The sequence below is a fragment of the Halichoerus grypus genome, chromosome 13, assembly GCF_964656455.1.
Source record: "Halichoerus grypus chromosome 13, mHalGry1.hap1.1, whole genome shotgun sequence".
Classification (NCBI taxonomy): Eukaryota; Metazoa; Chordata; class Mammalia; order Carnivora; family Phocidae; genus Halichoerus; species Halichoerus grypus.
The window spans coordinates 89,356,295-89,371,364 of NC_135724.1; the positions used below are offsets into that span (position 1 = coordinate 89,356,295).

At 45.6% G+C, this 15,070-nt stretch overlaps 1 protein-coding gene across 3 annotated transcripts in view; it reads right to left on the reverse strand.

The window, feature by feature from the left end:
- Window positions 1–3,110, reverse strand: part of SBNO1 (strawberry notch homolog 1) — a 56,305-nt gene extending 53,195 nt beyond the window's left edge. For all 3 annotated transcript variants that reach the window (XM_078061074.1, XM_078061075.1, XM_036080466.2), the window contains exon 1: window positions 2,956–3,110. The gene's annotated coding sequence lies outside the window, so the exon portion shown is untranslated. The remainder of the gene's footprint in view (window positions 1–2,955) is intronic.
- Window positions 3,111–15,070: the final 11,960 nt, after the last annotated feature.

The following is a 15,070-nucleotide window of genomic DNA, read 5'->3' on the forward strand; positions in this document are numbered from 1 at the left end:
TACCACATTTTTCAAACTGGTGGTCACACCACAGTGAGCTGTCAAGTCAAATTCAGTGTATCATGACCAGAATTCTTAAATATTTCAATACAGAACAAAAAACTAACACAGCATGTAGAGAGAATAAACATCATTTCATGACATGAGTTTTTCAGTTCTATGTGTGGATATGTAGTAGGTTACAATGTAAAACACATCTTAACCATGGGATGCAGTAAAAAGGTTTTAAAACCATTGCTCTGTGCTATATACTGCCTCCCAAGAATTAAATAAGCAAGTGAATTTGATGGGTTTTGTACTTTATTTTATTCATAAAACCAGAGTTCCTGCTCTTCAAGAGCCTATCCTTTCCATCTATAGAAAATTTCAGTGGTATTCCAAGATTATCCTTAATATTTACCAAATTCAACCATATTAAAGTATATCTGTCAGCATAAACAAAGACATTTGTAAAAACTTTAAGATTACATTTTATTAATTAGCTATATAATGTGAAAACAATTCCTCTCATCAGAAAGTATGCTTTTAAAAGATTTTTAATTATTTATTTTTTTAAAGATTTTATTTATTTGGCAGGGAGAGAGAGAGTGCACGAGCACACAAGCAGGGAAAGTGGCAGGCAGAGGGAGAGGGAGAAGCAGGCTCCCCATGAGCAGGGAGCCCGACGTGGGACTCGATCCCAGGACCCTGGGACCATGACCTGAGCCGAAGGCAGATGCTTAACTGACTGAGCCACCCAGGTGCCCCTAAAGATTTTTTATTTATTTGAGAGGGAGAGAGAGCAAGCGATAGCACAAGAGCAGGGAGAAGGAGAAGCAGACTCCCCGCTGAGCAGGGAGCCTGAAGTGGGGCTTGATCCCAGGACCCTGGGATCATGACCTGAGCCAAAGGCAGACGCTTAATGGACTGAGCCACCCAGGCGCCTCCAGAAAGTATCTTTACATCAACTTTAGGCAAGCAAAGCACGGGAACTAAGAGACTCATGAAGTCAGGTTACTTGGTAAGACCAGACCTCAGATCTGAGTGTTCACCACCTTCACAGGAGGCAAGTCTCAAGTCAAAGCTCAATTTAAAAATTTAAGAAACACTGAAATGTATCTGTAGCTTTAATCTTTAAGATGAATCACTTAAAGGAATCTTTATACGTTTATATTGCATTATATTAAGCAGTACATAATTTCAGCAAAGCCCTTAAGTAAAACTGCCTGACACTTAAGAGCATCCAATGAATGAATGAACGTAAGCCACCACTGTAAGCCACCAACTAAGCCTTCCTTTTTAATACTTACCCGGCAGCTAAAGTAAAATCTACTTAAAATTCTACAGACAATTGTGTGAAATTAAGTTAGACTGGGAGACAAAAATGCAGAAGCCAAAGGAAAAAAATAAAGATGTTCTTTCTGGTAAGATAAATTTTGGAAACAACTTTTTTAAACATGAAAATAAAATGTTCTCTTGCTTGCAAAATTACTGTCCCACGCAAGGCCACAATAGCAAATTCTGCATTTTATCCTAGAAATTCTATACAAACTATCTTTTGGGCAATGATAACGGTTTTCCCACCAGCTTAAAGAAAAATCACTTCTGACTGCAGTAAATATACCGGAAAACATGGAATCTTTTCGCACTGTTAGCTGGTTTGTATCTACAAGCGTTAAGTTTATTTCCTCTAGGGCAACTCGGGATTTGACAGCTTTCTGGACCCCCCCCCCCCCCCGGCCGACTCGGTAGAAGCCCTACTCCGCCTCTAAACGTGGTTGTCTGGAGAAAATAAAACATTTAACTCAACAGAAACTGCTAATAATCAACTTTCAAAGGTCAAAGGGGACCCAGTTTTTAACCTTCCCCTCAGCAACACGTGTTTAGTACAAACTTCCGGGTGCGGTTACAATTGGCTGCGCAATTCAATGGATAAAAACGTTGCTTTATTTGACTCTCATTTTCTTGCCGGTTCTTTCCCCACGTTTCTCAACCAGCAACTCCCCAAAACAAAAGCTTCCTACAGTAAACGGAGCCCGAACATAAAAAGGGCTTCGCTGTGCGAGGATCAAGTTAGTGGTCCGCAAACATTAACCACACAGCAGCACAAAGCCGGGGTGGAAAGGGGAGGAGCTGGATGCCAGGGTCAGGAAAGAAACAATCACAAGGGTTCAGGAACATCCAAATCTCCTCAGCGGTTAAACGGATCCCAAACCACTTCTGGGAAACCACCCGCATACACTGGTTTGGGGAACTTTCGATGCTCGTTACACCAAACACCCTTAAAGTAAGCAAACCCCCAACCGCCTTTCCCTACATAGATGCTTCGGGTCTAGAAGGCGAGCGAGCTCGAGACAAAATTAACCTAATCACCCGGTGAGGCTTGAAGGTGGCCCCCACGTGTCCCATGCACCGCCTCGACGCCCTGAGAGCAAGGTAATCAGAAAATTGCTGGTGTGGGGTTCAGACTTAGGGCGCCCCTATCTCGTCCCGCACTCGCCCCAAACCGGGAGCAACCCTCGGACATGAGGACTTTTGAAGGATTGCGGAGCTCACTTTCCTGCGGGTCCGGGACCTCGCAGTTCCTGAGCGGAGCAGGGAAAGCAAGGAGGGCGACCCCAGTGGAGCCGGAGCCGGCGTCCGCAGATCCTGCCTCCCCGCCCAAACTGGGTGACTCTGGCCCGGGACAGCGGGGGCCCCCGGGGCCTGAGAGCCCCCACGCGCAGCGACCGCAGGGCCCGGCGCTGACGGGCGGAGGAAGCGAGCGCGGCGGGGCCGCAGCCGGGACCTTGCCCCCAAGAGCCCTGGGGCGCGCAACTGAGGGGGCGTCGAGGGGCGAGGGAGGCCCCAAGCCGGGGTGAGGTGGCTGCCCCCCCCCAGCCCGGCCCCACACGGCCCCCTGAGGAGGGTGGGAGTGGGAGGCTGGCTGTCCGGGAGGGGGAGTGTGGAAGCAGAAGAGGGCTGAGAAGGACTTACTTTCCCCGCGGGAACCGACGCCGGAACAGCTTCTCTCGGGAGGCGAGAGCTTGAAGAACTAGAGGCGACTGGAGCGGAGGCGGCGGTGGCGGCGGCAGCAGCGGCGTCCGGCTCTGCCTACCTCCCCGCCGCCATCTTGACGCCCCTCCCCCCAAACCCCCGCCCCGCCGGAGGGGAGGGGGTGGGGCGACGGATGAGGCGCCGCGCGCACGCAGCGCGCACCGCGCGCCCCACGTGACTTCCTCCCTCCCCCCCCACCCCACTCCCCAGTGCCCCCCTCCGCCCCGCCTCCCTCCTAGGTGAAGGAAGATGATTTCCCCCCCCCATCTTGACCGCCCCCTGCCTTCGCTGCCAAGCACGGACTCCGCCGGCTCCAGCCGACCCGGTACCAGTGGTTGGATCCAAGAGAATTCCGGAACCCAAACGGTCCATTACCGCGGCTCCGGGGTGGGCGAGGGGTGAGGGGGCCGGGTTTCCGAGAAGGGGGAGGGGGGAAGGCGAAGGCCTCCTAGAAGAGTCACGTGTCTACTGCTTCCGCCGGCGCTCGAAAGACCTCGCGAGAATTCCGTTCCCCCCTCCCTTTCTGCCCCGCGGGCTGCCGGGAGGAAGGTCTGCGCGCTCGGTTGCCACGAGGAGGTCAGCCGGTGGGCTGGGCGCATGCGTCCTACACCTGCTTTCAAAGTCCGGCTAGGAGGGGCCCGAAGCTATTTTGATAACCCTTTTGGTGTGTGGCTTCAGCCGAGGAAGTTACCTAGTGGCGTCTCTGTTACTTTGGGAAGCTCTTCATTACACAAAAAAATATTCGCGTATTCATTGCTTGTTAGGCTCGCTCAAAGCACTTTATTCAGTATGAAACCGCAGTATAACTCGGAGCCCCTCTTCTGGTCCACTGCCATTATCATACCCTAAGGGGTGTGAGCAGAGTCAGCCCCAATTTTTTTCTGAACAAACTATTGCTCTTAATTAATGACTGTTGCAGAGATCTGTCGCTACCATCTCTCGATTCCCTAATTTCTCCTCCTCCACTTCCTCCTCCTTCTTTTTCTTCTTCTTATTATTATCAAATGACCTAACAGAATAAACAAATTAACTTCTTCGTAACCCTTTTGTAAAGTCATTCTGAATGCTGTTTGACTCCGTTGCTTAGGTAATAGGCACGCCTGGGTGATTCTTGCCCCCTACTGGTGGCGCATCCCACTGGCCTTGAGCTGAAAGAAACACTTGGAGTTTAAGGTGTAAACTCTTCAAGAGAAAGTAGAAGGAAAGGGGGGAGGAAAATAAAAAGTAGTCATGTTAAGATGATTATGAATCTTCCAATTCGGCGTCTGTATACATAAGTATGTATTATATATGTACATACATATAAATGAACATTTTAAATTGCAGACTAATCACTTTACTTCCATTATCTCATTTCATCCTTCCACATCAAAAAAAACCTGGTAAAAGTAAAAATGATAAAACTAGTTCCATAAGAACAATGCCCTCATCTGTCTTGTTCATTGCCAGCCACTAGAGTAGTTTATGGTCTAGTGTCAGCAAGCAAGCTATTACAAATCTGTCCATTATGGAAGAAGAAAGAACTAAGGGAAGGATGCAGGGAAAAAAAATCTAAAACATTGTAGTTAATGCATCAGTGTCTTCCAAGCTTGGTTGGTACAGTTCAATTTCCAAGGGACCCTCAAACTCTCTCTGCACGCTAGGACTACGTAAGTACTAGATTCTAACAGTGTAGATCTGAGCCTTAGAGGTACTTTCTGAGCATCCAAACTAGATCCTTGCTGCCATCTCTGCATAATCTCCTTATCCCCATGGGACCCAAGTAAAAGGTGGTGTTTCAGGAGATACTCGCAATGTAACTATGCTTATGCACACAAATGTCATGCACAAGGTTATTCCCTGCAGCATTATTTGTAGAACCAAAAGATGGGAAACAACCTAAATGTCTTTGAAGAAAGTTAACTACACTGTGGTACTTTCCTACAGTGAAACAGTTGTTCAAGAGAATGAAGCACTTCTGTCTTTGAGAATGTGTAGTAACATATTTTGCTTGTGTGTACACATACAGCATCTCAGAATGACAACGTGAGTAGCAGTTGTTATCAGTGGATGGGAATCAAGCTACTGAGGATCAGAAGCAGGAGGAAGACTTATTGGGTACATCCAGAACAGAGATGCTATTGGAAGCAGATGATTGGGGAAAAAAAAAAAATTCCCTGTTAAGGCATGGTATTGGCCGTTAGAGCTGCACTTTGCACTCCAACAAGTATTTATAGAGCCCTTGCTGTGCACCAGGTACTATGTTAGAGATGAGGGGCACAAATTTAAGAAAACCAAATGAAGGGAGAGACAGGGATGGTCCCTGCCCATAATGTCCTTACAGTCTAGTGGGCATCAATCCAAAAATTACGCAGAATGTAAACTTGTAGGGGCGCCTGGGTGGCTCAGTCGGTTAAGCGTCTGCCTTCGGCTCAGGTCATGATCCCAGGGTCCTGGGATTGAGCCCCGCATCGGGCTCCTTGCTCAGCAGGGAGCCTGCTTCTCCCTCTCCCTCTGCCCTTCCCCCTGCTTGTGTTCTCTCTCTCTCTGTCAAATAAGTAAAATCTTTATTTTTTTTTTTAAGATTTTATTTATTTATTTGACAGAGAGAGACACAGTGAGAGAAGGAACACAAGCAGGGGCAGTGGGAGAGGGAGAAAGCAGGCTTCCTGAGGAGCAGGGAGGCCGATGTGGGGCTCAAGCCCAGGACCCTGGGATCATGACCTGAGCTGAAGGCAGACGCTTAACGACTGAGCCACCCAGGTGCCCCAATAAGTAAAATCTTTAAAAAAACATGTAAACTTGGGGTGCCTTCAGCTCAGGTCATTATCCTGGAGTCCCAGGATTGAGCCCCGTATCAGGGTCCCTGCTCAGCGGTGAGTCTGTTTCTCCCTCTGCCCCTCACCCCACTCGTGCTTGCTCTCTCTCTCTCTCACTCAAATAAATAAATAAACATAAGGGGTGGCTGGGTGGCTCAGTCATTAAGCGTCTGCCTTCGGCTCAGGTCATGATCCCAGGGTCCTGGGATTGAGCCCCGCATCGGGCTCCCTGCTCCCTGGGAAGCCTGCTTCTCCCTCTGCCGCTCCCTCTGCCGCTCCCCCTGCTTGTGTTCCCTCTCTCGCTGTGTCTCTTTATGTCAAATAAATAAAATCTTTAAAAAAAAAAAAACATAAAAATAAATAAATAAATGTAAACTTGTAACTGTGACATTGTTGCAAAGAAGCTAACAGCCTCTTACAGCGGAATTTGACGTCATCAGGGAAGTCAAAGAAGGTTTCCTTGAGGAAGTGATAACTGAGCAGAGATTTGAAAAGTAGGTATTATGTAGGCAAAGAGGGAACTGCATTTCAAGAAGAGGAAACAGCATATGCAAATGTTCTGAAACAGGTGGGAGCCAAGCAAGGAGGGACAGTAACAGGGCAAGGGCATCAGTTCTTAAGACATTGTCTCTCGGCTCCAAACCCAAGCTTCCACAGTCTGCAAAACTACATTTCTGCTTTCCCAGCTGTTTCAGTATCTGCTTCTGCGATAGGGAGGGCTGGAGGGAGACGACAAGGCTGGAGGAAGAAAAAGTTTCTTGTGAACGTCATCCCAGCAACACGTCTTCACCCTCGCAGCTGCATTTCCTCCCCATAGCAGCCGCTCTACTCACTTGTCCCCGAGCCTGCAGCACTAGCCTCATCAAACCCTCCTCTCAGACAGGAGGACCAGCAGGAACCTCCACAGAGTCATCCTGTAAGGTCAGAGACACTAGCACCTTGGAGTTTAAGTTTCAACAACATGGGGCCCCTCTTTTAGGTTTCTTAGTGACTCCAACCCCTTCCTTTTGTCCCCTTAGCCTGAGTGGCGAGAGCTGCTTCCTGCAGTTGCTACCTCTGTGAGGCCTTAAAGTTCTCTTTTCACCCTTTCAAGTTACCTAGTTAAGCAGTTTAGACCTAGTTAACAATTTTTTAAAAGATTTTATTTATTTATTTTGAGAGAAAGAGCGGGAAGGGGACGGGCAAAGGGAGAGACAGAATCTCAAGCAGACTCCCCACGGAGCACAGAGCCCAACATGGGGCTCCATCTCATGACCCTGAGATCATGACCTGAGCCAAAATCAAGAGTCGGATGCTTAACACACTGAGCCACCCAGGCGCCCCCTTACATTAATTTATCTCTATTCAAAACCTGGTGTGGTTTCTGCCTCCTGTGTGAACTTTGATTGACATAGCAAGTAACAAGGAATTATCAGTAGGATTATAAAAATAGATGAAGGCCATTCTCAAAGAGCCTTTTGTAACTGAGTTTGGACTTTATTCTGTAGGCCACAGGGAACTCAGAAGACTCAGAAGACTTCATTCTGTAGGCTATGCAGAGAACTGCTATGGTTGGATGTGCATTCTAGAAGGATCACTGTGGAAGCAGTGTAACAGATGGATCTAAGAACTGGACTGCAGGTATGAGGAACAGACAGGTTGAGGGAAGATAAGAACAGAAACTGAAATGGAGCAAAATTGTTGAGCAGGGGGCGCCTGCGTGGCTCAGCCGTTAAGCATCTGCCTTCGGCTCAGGTCATGATCCCAGGGTCCTGGGATCGAGCCCCGCATCGAGCTCCCTGCTCAGCGGGAAGCCTGCTTCTCCCTCCCCCACTCCCCCTGCTTGTGTTCCCTCTCTCGCTGTGTCTCTCTGTGTCACATAAATAAAATCTTTAAAAAAAATTGTTGAGCAAGAGAAGAGGGCCAGATTTGAGAAATATTTAGGAGGTAAAGCCAGCAACACGTAGTGGCTGGTTGGATGGGGGTTGGGGGGAGGAAGGAGTCTAGAATGAAGCCTCAGTTTCTCCCTTTGGTACCTAGGTAGATAATACTGCCATAGCTGAAACTATGACTTCAGGAAGACAAACAGATGTGAAGAGGAAGACAAGTTTAGCTTTAGATACTGTGGAAAGTTTTGCTTATCTATTGCTATGTAATAAACAACCCCCAAATGTAATAACATAACAACCATTTTGTTATTTCTCATGATTCCGCAAGCTGGGCTGGGCTCAGCTGGACAGTTCTGCTGGTCTTGCTAATATTCACTTGTGTGACTATAACTAGGTGGGCTCGTCTAGGATGCTGGGACTGCTGTATTTCCCTCTCCATGTGGTCTGTCCAGTTGCCTCATGGTTCTTACCTGGTGGCTCTGGGCTCCCAAGAACCCAAAAGCAGAAGCTTCTAGCCTCTCTTGAATTTTAGCCTTGCAACTGACACAGTGATGTTTCCACCATATTCTGTCAATTAACAAGGCCACACAAGACTCAAGGAAAGACAACACAAGAGTATGAAGGGGGTAGGGGGCCTGGCTGGCTCAGGTCAGTAGAGCATGCAGCTCTTGATCTTGGGGTTGTGAGTTCAAGCCCCATGTTAGGTGTAGAGATTACTTAAAAATAAAATGATCTTTAAGTTAAAAAAAAAAAAAAAGTAGGGGCGCCTGGGTGGCTCAGTTGGTTAAATGTCTGACTCTTGATCTCAGCTCAGGTCTTGATCTCAGGGTCATAAGAGCTCAAGCCCCACGTTCAGCTCCACACTGAGCATGGAGCCTACTTAAAAAAAAAAAAAGTGTGAATGGTGGGAGGAATTGTTCATTAGAGGCCATGAAAGTAAGTCTATCTTGAGGAATTTTAAGGGGCCAATGGGACATCCAATTGGAGATGTCTAGCAAGCAGTTGGGAGTCTACAGCTTGAGGATCTAGACAGGGATTAAAACGTGAGAGAGGGGGCGCCTGGGTGGCTCAGTCGTTAACCGTCTGCCTTCGGCTCAGATCATGATCCCAGGGTCCCAGGATTGAGCCCCACATTGGGCTCCCTGCTCCACGGGAAGCCTGCTTCTCCCTCTCCCACTCCCCCCGCTTGTGTTTCTCTTTCGCTGTCTCTCTCTCTGTCTAATAAATAAATAAAATCTTTAAAAAAAAAAAAACCAAACATAAGAAAGGATAAAACTAGAGAGAATACAGAGAGAAAGGCAGGGGGCCAAGGGCAGAACCCTAAGGTTGTATAGCTAAGAGGTGAGCACTCAGTGAGCCTGATAAAGGTCAGTCAGAGAAGTAAAAGCAGAACCAGGGAGAAATTACATCATGGATGCCAAGGAAACAGAGTTTCAAGGACTGAGTGGCCAGCAATATCGAATGTAGCAGACAGCAGCAGAATATGACTAAAGCATCTATTGGATTTCTCACAATGGCAGACATCATAGTGGATAGAAGTTTTTTGTGTTTTTTTTTTCTTTTTGAAGACTTTATTTTTTTTTTTTTTAGCAGTTTTATATTCATAGCAAATTTAAGGGGAAGGTACAGAGACTTCCCATATACCCCCAACTCCCACGCATGCACAGCCTCCCCAAATATCCATATCCCTTACCGGAATGGTACATTTGTTATAGTTGTGCTAGACCTACCTTGATGTATCATTATCACCTGAAGTCCGTAGTTTACCTTAAAGTTCGCTCTCGGTGGTGTACATTGTATGAGTTTGGACAAATGCATAATGACATATATCTATCACTATCCTAAAAATCTTCTGTGCTCTGGAACGTGTTGTTTTTGACTACCCCAAATCCATCTCTCCTTCTTCAGATAGTGGCACCTTAATTTTATCTCTGTCTCTCAAAGTCCGTGTGGTTTGGAAAGCGCTAATCATCTCCCATACACATTCCCCCAGAGTGGAGCATTTAATTCAAGTCTGGCCAATTGGAATGCTGGATGCACATCCAGGCCCAATTGATAGATTTAGTGCCAAGCCAATGAGTTTCAGTTTCAGAACTTTACATTGAAAATAGTAGGAAAAAGAGGTGCCTGGCTGGCTCAGTCGGTAGAGCATGCAACTTTGGATCTTGGGGTCATGGGTTCAAGCCCCACGTTGGGAATAGAGCTTACTTTAAAAAAAATAAAAAATAAACAGAACATTATAAAACATAAGACATCAGCTGTAAGTAGTAGGAAAAAGACAGTGCCTCACCACTGGTGTTGCTAAGAGCACTGGGAAATGGGGGCAGAGGCCATGTGGAATGGGAGACCACTCTGTGAGGCCAACCTAGAGAGTGGTAGGGCAAAGAAGTGGAAGGGAGGAAGAGGGAGAGACTAAATCCAGATGACATTCTTGGGCTCACTGGATCCCATCAGGCCTGAAGTTACCCCTACCCTTGAACTTTTCTGTTATAAGCAATAGTAGACTTGTTCATTTCCTTGAGCCAGGTTGAGCTGGGTTTCTTTATTTTTTTTTTTAAAGATTTTTATTTATTTATTTGAGAGAATGAGCAGGGAGGAGGGGCAGAGGGAGAGAGAGAGAGAGAAGCAGACTCCCTGCTGAGCAGGGAGCCTGACATGAGGCTTGATCCCAGGATCCCACGAGCCTGACCCGAGCCGAAGGCAGACGCTCAACTGACTGAGCCACCCAGGCGCCCTGAGCTGGGTTTCTTTAATTTTCAATCTGAAACAATCTTGACCAATACAGATACTAATTAAAAATGGAAAAGTTGAAAGGTTGAAACATATATTTAAACTAATTTTTAAAAAGTCTTCACTGGCCTCATTATCAAACTTTTTGGAGTACAGACTGATATGGACTCAAACTGTCCCAAGAAGAGTATGGACATTTTTAATCCACATAGAGTTACCTCTGTAGGAAAGGGAAAAACAGAATGGAAGAATGGTAGAGAGATGAAGGCAAAGACTTCAGGCACAGGTCCTTAGGCCCAAGTAACAAGGGTTGAGTTTCTTGCCTTTAAACACGTCAGGTATCCAAGAATCATTACCTGTTCCTTTTCTTTTCTTTTCTTTTAAGATTTTATTTATTTATTTGACAGAGAAAGACACAGCGAGAGAGGGAACACAAGCAGGGGGAGTGGGAGAGGGAGAAACAGGCCTCCTGCGGACCAGGGAGCCCAACGTGGGGCTCCATCCCAGGACCCTGGGACCATGACCCGAGCCGAACGCAGACGCCTAACGACTGAGTCACCCAGGCGCCCCTGTTACCTGTTTCTTAATATGGATTTTCAGAACGTTCTGACAACTCTTCACACACAAAAAGCGTTTATCATCATTATTTGTTTGGATCCTTGCTATAACCTGGCTCTACCTTCTCTAAGGTATCATAGTAGCATATGCATAGAATAGTGCTGGAGCGGGTGAGTAAGATTTAGGAGGAGAAGAGTTTCTGTTTAAATTTTTCACTCTGTGTGTATTAACTTAAAATAATACTTTTTTATTTTTTTTTAATATATATTTTTTAAAGATTTTATTTATTTATTTGACAGATAGAGAGCACAAGTAGGCAGAGAGGCAGGCAGAGGGAGAGGGAGAAGCAGACTCCCCGCTGAGCGGGGAACCCGACGTGGGGCTCGATCCCAGGACTCTGGGACCATGACCTGAGCCGAAGGCAGACGCTTAACCGACTGAGCCACCCAGGCGCCACTTTTTTATTTTTTTAAGATTTTATTTATTTAGGGGCGCCTGGGTGGCTCAGTTGGTTGGGTGACTGCCTTCGGCTCAGGTCGTGATCCTGGAGTCCTGGGATCGAGTCCCGCATTGGGATCCCTGCTCAGTGGGGAGTCTGCTTCTCCCTCTGACCCTCCCCCTCTCATGCTCTCTCTCTATCTCATTCTCTCTCAAATAAATAAATAAAATCTTTATTAAAAAAAGATTTTACTTATTTATTTGAGAAAGAGCAAGAGCGTGTAGGAGTGGGGAGGAGGGGCAGAGGGAGAGAATGAAGCAGACTCCCCACTGAGCAGGGAGCCCCATGCGGGGCTCGATCCAGGACCCCAGGATCATGACCTGAGTCAAAGGCAGACGCTTAACCGACTGAGCCACCCAGCACCCCTTTTTCTATGTTTTTATAATGGATGCCCTGCTATTCATTTTTGTAAATTTCCCTTAAAAGCGTCACATTTAAGATATCTAAATTATTAAACACAAGCACACTAATGTCATGGGCTGAATTGTGTCCCCCACGAATTCATATGTCAGAGTTCTAACCCCCAGTACCTCAGAATGTGACCTTGGAGACAGGGTCTTTACAGATCAAGTTAAAATGAAATCATTAGTGTGACCCCTAATCCAACATGACTGTGTCCTTATAGAAGGGGAATTTGGAGACATGTGGGGACGGGGGGAATGCCATGCGGAGATGAAGACAGAGGTCAGGGTGATGCTTCTACAAACCAAGGAACGCCTGAGTTTGTCAGCATACCACCAGAAACTCGGGGAGAGTCATGGAGCAGACTCTTCCCGACAGCCCTCCAAGGGAGCCAGCCCTGCCAATACTAGAACGTGAGGCCATTATGTTTTTGTTGTTTAAGCCACTCAGTTTGTGGTGCGGTATTACAGCAGCCCTGGCAACCTACCCCAACTGTTATGTGCATCTCTCAGAGAGAAAATGACGTTTAGTCACCCCTTCAAATTCACAAAGTAAAGGTCTATCCAAAAAACAAAATAAAAGCCCACACAGAAAAAAATTTAAAAATCACACTGTAAATTTAGAGTTTGATCTGTGCTCTTAAACCACCTTTAAGCTGACTTTTCAAACAAACACCCTTACTGGCCAATATATACATTCTCCATTTGCTTTTTTAAGAAAATGATAACCTTTAAGGTATTCCCAATCAACTGAAGAACTAGTTTATAATACCTTTTCTTTTCTTTTTTTTAATTTTTTTATTGTTAATCCCCATACATTACATCATTAGTTTTAGATATAGTGTTCCATGATTCATTGTTTGTGCATAACACCCAGTGCTCCATGCAGAACGTGCCCTCCTCAATACCCATCACCAGGCTAACCCATCCTATAATACCTTTTCTTAAGAGATACGGGAGGGACGCCTGGGTGGCTTATTCGGTTAAGCAGTTAAGCACCTGACTCTTGATCTCAGCTCAGGTCTACATCTCAGGGTCGTGAGTTCAAGCCCCCCGTTGGGCTCCAACGCTGGCTGAGGAGCCTACTTAAAAGAAATGGGGGGGGCGCACCTGGGTGGCTCAGTCAGTTAAGCGTCTCCCTTTGGCTCAGGTCATGATCCCAGGGTCCAGGGGGTCTGCTTCTCCCTTGCCCTCTGCCCCTCCTCCCTTCTTGTGCACTCTCTCTCTCTCTCTCAAATAAATAAAATCTTTTTTTTAAAAGGATGTGGGATGGATAGAAGACACACCCATTTAACAGATGAGTAAAAAGACTCAAGCAAAGAAGTCATTGGCTCTATTTCATCTGATACCAAATTTTATGCTATAGATATCATTTTTTGTGTATTCTCTCCATGCTCAGTAACAAGGAGCTTGGCCATAGAATCCTCTCTTGAAATGCTACTTAGTAGACAAGTTTTGGCTTCCCTCTGAGAACACCAAGAAAAGAATGGAGATAGAGAAGAAAGTGTTAATAGCCCAAATTACAGCAATTCCCTAAGATGCAATTTTGTAACTTTATTTTAGTCACTGCTAAATGGCTACCATTTCCAACTCCTACATCTCCATATGCTTTATATTCATTCTCTCATTTAATCCTAACAATAAGCCTCTGAGGTAAAGAGTATTGTTTTACTGTCACTTGCTTGAGTTCCAAATGTATTACATATATTGTATATATATTACGTGTTAATGTATGTATATATATAGAGAGGGGAAATTTTATATATATGTGTGTATCCATCCATCCATACTTATATATATATTTATATGCATATATAAATACACACAGAGACATATAATAAAAAAGAATACATATGTGTGTTTATATATTACATGTATTCACAGAGAAATGGATTGGATTTAGTAGATCACGGTGGCCACCAGCTGAGGAACTTTAGGATACACATGCCCCATTTGATAGAACCTTACAAGAACTGATGCTAACATGAAATATTTAACAATAGCAAAAGCCTGGAGCAAATATGAATGCAAAAATAACACTAGAGTAAGGAAAGTAATCTTAGCACTGGTGTGATTTCACCCACATGATGTAACCATCTTAGGAAAGTGGGGATCATTAAGCAAACACTCCAGAAACATGTCACATTATTCCAAGATTCCAAGCCTCAAAATAGATTATTGTAAATTATGTAACTATTTGCAGTGATTAACTGTTCATATTCACCAATCTATCCATCCTTGGCTTAAAACCATTTAGTGACTTCCCATTAGACTTGAAATAAAAGTCTGAGCCCTTACCATGCCTTTCGTGTTGGTCTGGGTCTAGGAAAACAGAATTTAAAATAGGAAATTCATAAAAGAGGTGGTGGGAACACTAAGGTAACTTTACTGCAGGAAGTAGCTCCCACCTTGATGGAGAACAGGTTAGGGAGATCAGAGCTAGAAGAATCAGAAGGGGAGCCTGTAAGAACCTGGAGACTGAATCAAATGCCACTGTGAGAAGCAGCATGTCATTACTTAGGTGACCATGATGAGAACGGCAAGTAAACAGTCATGAGTAAGTCCCTTTTCCCTCCCCCTGCCTTCCAGATTCCCCAGATTCTCTCCTGGTGACAAAACCTAACCCTAGCTGACAAAAGAGCAATATGGTTTGCAGCCCCAATATTGTGGAACGGAATAGAGAAAACTGGATTTGGAACTGAGAGGCCAGCCCAGCCTTCAAGGGCTGATGTGATCTAGCACCTGCCTACGTGTCCAGCCTGATCCATTCCATTCTCCCCACCATGTGCTCAATTCCAATCACACTGGGTGTCTTTTTCTTTCCCAAGCACACTAAGCTCATTCCCACCTCCAGACATTCACACATGCTAGTCCCTCTACCTAAAAGTACCTTTTCCCTTGGGTCCTATTTATTTAGGGTATAACTTAAAGCCACCAACCAGAGGATTTCTCTGACTTCATCAGATCTACAGAAGCAACCCTCTCCCCACTCATGTTCTGTAAAATTCCCCCATTTTCATCTTACTTGTAGCATTAATCACTATTTAAAATTATCTTTTTTTTTTTTCCTAACATTTTATTTTTAAGTAATCTCCACACTCAACATGGGGCTCAAACTCACAACTCTGAGATCAAGAGCTGCACACTCCAGGGGCACCTTGGTGGCTCAGTTGGTTGAATGTCTGCCTTAGGCTCAGGTCA